The following is a 7,044-nucleotide window of genomic DNA, read 5'->3' on the forward strand; positions in this document are numbered from 1 at the left end:
CTTCCGCTCAGGTCATGATCTCGCGGTCTGTGAGTTCGAGCCCCGCGTCGGGCTCTGTGCTGACAGCTCAGAGCCTGGAGCCTGTTTCAGATTCTGTGTCCCCCTCTCTCTGGCCCTCCCCCGTTCATGCTCTGTCTCTCTCTGTCTCAAAAATAAATAAACGTTAAAAAAAATTAAAAAAAAAAAAAGAAATGTACCACTCTGGTGAGGGATGTTGATAGTAGGTTAGGCTGCATGTCTGTCAGAGTGGAACGTATATGGGAACTCTTCGTACTATCCGCTCACTTATGCTATGAACCCAAAACCACTGTAATAAATAAAGTCAATTTTTTAAAAAGAGAAAAAAATAGCCTTTTTAGTCTTTTTTTTAAAACAAATCAATTCACTAAGTGTAGATCTACTTCTGACTCTCTAGTCTGTTCCATTGATTTATCTATATTTATTTCAATACCGTACATCTTGATCACTGTAAGTTATGACAAGTTTAAAAATCAGGTAATGAAAGTGATCCAATTTTCCCTTCTTTTTCAAAATTATTTTGGCTCTTCTATGTATTTTGTCTTTTTCATATAAATTTTAGCATCAGCATGTCAATTTCTTCAAAAATGCTTTCTAGGATTTTCATTAAGATTGCAGTGAGTCTTTAGGTCAATTTGGGGAAAATTGCCATCTTAATCATATTGAATGTTCCAATCCATTAACATGGAATCCATTTAATTAAGTCTTCCTTTGCAATGTTTTCTAGATTTCAATGTGCAGATCTTGCACATCTTTTGTTAAATCTATTCCTAAGTATTTTTTATGCTACCGCAAATGGAGATTTTAAAAAATTATTTTCTAAATGTTCATTGTTAGTATATAAAAATAAGAGTAATTTCTGTTTATTGACCTTATATCCTGAGATCTTGCTGAATTCATTTATTAGTTCCAGTAGTTTTTTTGTAGAATCTTTGGAATTTTCCTCACGTGCAATTATGTTATCTGCAGATAAAGGCAGTTTTACTTCTTCTTGTCCAATATTTATGCATTTTATTTCTTTTTATTGGCATGTTTTACACTGGCTATAACCTCTGATACGATGCTGAATACAAATGGGGAGAGAAGATATTTTTGCCTTGTTCCTAATCTAAGGGAGAAATCACTGGGCCTTTCACCTTAGAGTAAAATGTAGGTTTTTAGAAGATCCCTTTAATTCGGTTGAGAAAGTTCCCTTCTATTCCTAATTTGCTGAGGTTTTTGTGTTTTTTTTTGATGTATCTAATGTGACAAAAGTTTTTCTGCATCTGTTGAAATGATCATATTGTTTTCCTCCTTTATTCTGTTAATTTGTTGAGTTATATTGATTTTGAAATGTTAAGCCAATCTCACATTCCTGGAATAAATCTCATTTGGTCATGATATATTACCTTTTTTATATGTCACTGGTTTCTATTTGCTAATATTTTATTAAGGATTTTTTAATAAGGATTTTTATGTCTCTGTTCATGAGGGATACTCCTCTGTCATTCTCTCTCTCTCTCTCTCTCTCTCTCTCTGTAATGTCTTTATCAGGTTTTGGAATCGGAGTTATACCAGCCTCATAAAATAAATTGGGAAGTGTTCCCTCCTCCTCTATTTTCTTAAAGAATTTTTGTGAGGCTAGTATTTTTTTTTTCCCTTAAACATTTAATAGAATTCACTAGTGAAGCCATCTGGACCTGAAGCTATCTTTGTGGATGAAGTTTTAACTAGGAATTCAATTTCTTTATTTTATATAGGCCTATTAAAGTTTTCTACTTCTTTTCAAATCAGTTTTGGCAATTTTGGTCTTTCAAGGAATGTGTCCTTTTCATCTAGGTATCACATCTATGGGTATAAAGTTGTCCACAATATTCCCTTATTATTCTTTTCATGACTGTAGGGTCTATAGTAATGTTTTCTCTTTCATTCCTCATATTATTAATTTGTGTCTTGTCTTTTTTTGTCTTGATCAGTCTGATGAGAGCCCTACAAATTTTATTGATCATTTCAATGAACCAGCTTTTTCATTTTTCTTTTCTTGATTATTTGTTCACTTTATATTTCATTGAGTTCTGGTCTTTATTATTTTCTTCCTTCTATTGACATTGGGTTTAGTTTCTCCTTTTCTAACATCTAAAGTGATAAACTCAGGTAATTGATTTTAAGATTTTTTTTCTTTTCTGATGTAAGCATTAAACCTATAAATTTCCCTCTATGTATTGTTCTAGGTCCATCCCATAATTAAAAAAAATTTTTTAAATGTTTATTTATTTTTGACAGAGAGAAAGAGAGAGAGAGCACAAGCGGGGGAGGGCAGAGAGAGAGGGAGACACAGAATCGGAAGCAGGCTCCAGGCTCTGAGCTGTCAGCACAAAGCCTGATGAGGGACTTGAACTCACGAACCATGAGATCATGGCTTGAGCTGAAGTCAGATGATTAACGGACTGAGCCACTCAGCCACCCTACCCCTTAATTTTTTAAATAAATTTTAAATTTTAGAAGATTATCAGATTTACAGAAAAGTTGCAAAGATGGCACAGAGTTTCCATATTCCCCTCACCCTTTTCCCCTATTGTTGATACTTTACATTGCTGTCATGTATATAATTACATGTCATAATTAAGGTATCAACATTAGTATATTACTATTAACTGAATCAACACTTTTTTTGGACTTCACAAGATTTTCCCTAATGTCCTTTTTATTTTCCAGAATCCCATCCAGGATATTCCATTGTATTTAGTCATTAGGTCTCTTTAGTGCCCTCTTGAGCTGTGACAGTTTCTCAGATTCTTGTTTTTGATGACCTTGACTGTGTTAAGGAATACTTGTAAGGTATTTTATAGACTATCTCTCTCAGTTTGTCATTCTCATGGTTAGACTGATGTTACAGGTTCGGGGGAGGAAGACTATGAAAGTGAAGTGCCATTCTCATCACATCGTATCAAGGGCATGTATTAGTATGGCTTATCAATGACAGTGTTAATCTTGATCATTTGTCTGAGGTGGTGTTTGTCAGCTTTCTCCACTGTAAAGTTATTCCCCTCCCCCCCATCCCTTTCCATACTTTACTCTTTAGAAGCAAATCATGAAGTACAGCTTGTACTCAAGGGGCTGGGGAGTAGCATTCACATAATCTATTTAGAATTCCTCTGTAACCAAGACTTGTCTGTTCTCCCATATTTATATATTCAGTCATTTATTTATATCAATATACATTCATGGATATTTATTTTATATTTTGAACTATAATACAATGCTTCATTATTGGTTTTGTAGCTCAAATTGTACCAGCTTTGGTCATGGGAGCTTTTTTAGGTTGCTCCTGTATCCCTTGAACATGCCCCTATCCTTTTGATTTTTGAGCATTCCCTTACTCTCTGGCACAAGACGATCCAGGTGCATCTTGTATATTCCCTGTTCCAGTCCTACAATCAGCACTGCTTTAGCTACATCCCACAAATGCTAATGTGTTATGTTTTCACTGTCATTTAATTCAGAATATCTTCTAATTTCCATTATTACTTCTTCTTTAATTGATGGATTATTTAGAAGTATGGTACTCAGTTGCTAAATACATGGAGTTTTCCTAATTATCTTATTGATTTCTAATTTAATTCCACCATAATCAGAGAACATAGTCTATGTGATGTCAATCTGGTTTGGGTTTGTTTTTTGGGGGGGGGGTTGTTGTTGTTAAATGATCCTCTATTAAAATATTTTTCCTTTGTAGTTCTTAAGTAGCTGGGCATTCCACTATACCACTACTGATGTCATCTGTGATGTCATGAGGGTGGCGGCCATCAGCATTGCAGCTCGAAGACTAGGCAGTCCTCAGGATCTCTTTAATGGTTTCAGAGAGTTCTCTAGCTAAAGATTGGTGCCACATCTGTTGGGCAATGTCAACAATCTCATCAAAAGTGGTATTTCTACTGTGCTTGATGTTTTTCTGCTTCTTTCTGTCTCTTGGCAGTTTCTTGAGAGCTTTGATAATCAGGGCAGAGGCAGAAAGTACCACTTCAATCTGGACCTGTCCTGTTCTGAATGGTCAGTTCCAATCACTGGTAACCTTGGTGATGTCATCACCAACCTTTCTTGGAGATAGACCCAGGGAGCCGATCTTGGGGGTCAGGGTAGATGTGGCATCACTTACCCACTGGTACATCTCACTTATACAACTTTAATCTCATTAGGGCCAAACTTAGGCTTGCACAGTGGAGGCAGCTGGTGTTGGATGAACCTAGATTCCAGACGACCAAAGACAGTTGCAACTTTGCCTCCTCCCAGCCAAAAGCCAAAAAGCTATGATGTCAATCTTTTAAACTTAAGACTTGCTTTATGGCCCAGCTTATGATGTATCCTGGTTAATACAACATGTGCCCTTGAAAAAGAATGTATAATCTATAAATAGCAATTTTTATTCTATAACCAGCAATTCAGTGTAATATTCTACAAATAGCAATTCAAAGTGGTTAAGACTGTTGTTTAAATCTTCAGTGTTGTGCTGAATTTTTTAGTTTCATTTTATCAATTGCTGGGGAGAGGTGATAAAATCACCAACAACTGTGGAATTGTCTATTTCTCTTTTTAATTTCATCAATTTTGCTTCATATATCTTGAATCTTTGTTATTAGGCATGTATACATTTACAAGTAAAGTCATGGTGAAATGACCATACTTAATCATTGTGAAATGTTTCTTTTTGACTCTAGTAATACTCTTTGTCTTGAATTCTCCTTTTTCTGATATTAATATAGACACTTCAGCTTTCCTATACTTACTGCTCGTATTTACTTTCAACATATCTGTGTCTTAATATAATATAAAATTAAGTGTGTCTCTTGTAGACAACATATAGTTGGATCTTGTTTTCTTCAATATGATTATCTCTGCCTTTTAAGTGGAGTGTTTTAATCCATTAGTATTTAATGTAATTATTGGTATGGTTGAATTTGGAGCTAACATTTAGATTTGTTTTTTATATTTTCCCCCTGGTTTTTGTTTTGTTTTCTTTTGTTCTACTGTTCCTCCATTCCTATTTTTTTATTGTTTTGACTTTTTTTTAAGATTTAATTTTAATTTTCCTATTGGCTTTTTAGCTTTACTTCTTTGCATTATTTTTAGTGCTTGCCCTAGGAATTATAATACACATCCTTAATTTTTTTTTTACAAAATGCTTCCAGTAAACATGGCTCCATTTCACACAAATTACAAAAACCTCACAACTGTGTTGATCCATATTCCTTCACCCTATCTCAGCCTTTGTGTTGTAGTTGATATGTAGAAAGAGATTTCCTTTGGTATTTCTTACAGTACATGTTTGCTTATGGTTAATTCTCTTTCATCTGAAAATACCTTTACTTAACCTTGATTTGCTTTTTTTTTTAACAATATAAATGCTGTATTAACAAACACAGATCATCACTGTGGGCCAAGTGGTTGACCCAGACATGCAGGACACAGCCACAAGTTTAGCTCAGCCTCCGAGCCTCTTGCTCTGACTCCAGTAGGGTGAGCATAAATCCCGCTGCCTTTGGAAGGATGTCACTTTCAACTTAAAAATCAGAGACATTGATGCAGCAACTGAAGCCAAGCATAGACTTGAAGAAAGACAAAGAGCAGAAGCCTGGGAAAGGAAAGAGAAGGAAATTCAGTGGGAGACAAGGCTATTTCATGAAGATGGAGAATGTTGGGTTTACGATGAACCATTACTGAAACGTCTTGGTGCTGCAAAGCATTAGGTTGGGAAATGCAATGTTTACACCTGATGACCAGGGCAATAGGCATAATTAAGCAACAATCTTCCTTTGGGAGAACCTATTCACTCCCTTCTTATTGCAGTGGTTCCTATCTCAGGGATACTGGACTTTCTGATGCAGATGAACAATTAAAGCAAGAAAAGCTTCCCGTTTTTTCCTTTTCTGTGGCAGTTACAGTTTTGACTTCAGTCCTGAGAAAAACTTCAGGTTTTGAAAACAAGATGTCTGCTTTTTTCCCCAAACCCCATGCTTTGAAAAACATTTATAAATCCCAGTCTTAAATCTTGCATACCAGTATGGCTGTTAAGATCTACATTTGTTTCCTAGTTCATATAATTCTGGGATGGATATATATATATATAATTACATACACACATATATAAATATATACCTGATGCCAGAATTTTCATAAATGCTCCAACTACTGTAAATATTCCTGAGTTGTTTTAGAAAATTAGTGCAATGTATTAAAATCAAGTGTTAGGAAATTTCATGGCCTCACCTATAACAACTTTTGTTTTGGAATTGGACTATTGTATCTAATGCTGGACTATATTTAATTATACTCAGTGCTTAAGGCTTCATAAAGTAATTTTTCCAGTTTAAAAAAAAAAAAAAAGGGCCTTTCACATCAAAGATGGTGGAGTGGTTCATGTCATCCAATGAACTCCGCACACACCTGCATGCACTGTCCCTGTGAGCTGGTCCTGCCCAGCACTTTGGTGATCCTGGCCAACTTGATGGACTGCACACAGTTTGTGTCCATGAGGGCTGCTTGGCAGCAGTCGCATGGAGAGCTAACCTTGATTCTTGTAGAATATTTTCACTGGAGTGAATTCTGGGTTGTCAGTTTTTCCTTTCTGTACTTTAAAGATACTCTACTCTTGGGGGCGCCAGGGTGGCTCAGTCAGTTAAGCGACCAACTGGCTCAGGTCATGATCTTGCTGTTTCCAAGTTTGAGCCCAGTGTCTGACAGCTCAGAGCCTGGAGCCTGTTTCAGATTCTGTGTCTCCCTCTCTCTCTCTGCCCCACACCCACTCGAGCCCTGTCTCTCTCTCAAAACTAAATAAACATTTAAAAAAATTTAAAGATACTCTACTCTTCCAACTTCCTTGGTTTTTAATGGCAAATATGTCATTTTTCTTTTGCTGCCTTCAAGATTTACTCTTTATCTTTGACTTTTAACAGTTTGACTATTAAAGTCAAATTAATAGACACTATGGACTATTAAGTCCATTAATTTCTAATATTGTATTTTTCAGTACTAAAGTTTCCACTTACAGTT

At 35.6% G+C, this 7,044-nt stretch overlaps 2 pseudogenes; both read right to left on the reverse strand.

Moving 5' to 3' along the window:
* Positions 1-3,736: 3,736 nt before the first annotated feature.
* LOC128776443 (60S ribosomal protein L12-like) lies at positions 3,737-4,803 on the reverse strand (annotated as a pseudogene).
* A 668-nt stretch (positions 4,804-5,471) lies between these two features.
* On the reverse strand, positions 5,472-6,525 carry LOC109262145 (40S ribosomal protein S28-like; annotated as a pseudogene).
* Between the last annotated feature and the right edge of the window lie 519 nt (positions 6,526-7,044).

The sequence above is a fragment of the Panthera pardus genome, unplaced genomic scaffold, assembly GCF_024362965.1.
Source record: "Panthera pardus isolate Hobbes unplaced genomic scaffold, ASM2436296v1 HiC_scaffold_13, whole genome shotgun sequence".
Taxonomy (NCBI): Eukaryota; Metazoa; Chordata; class Mammalia; order Carnivora; family Felidae; genus Panthera; species Panthera pardus.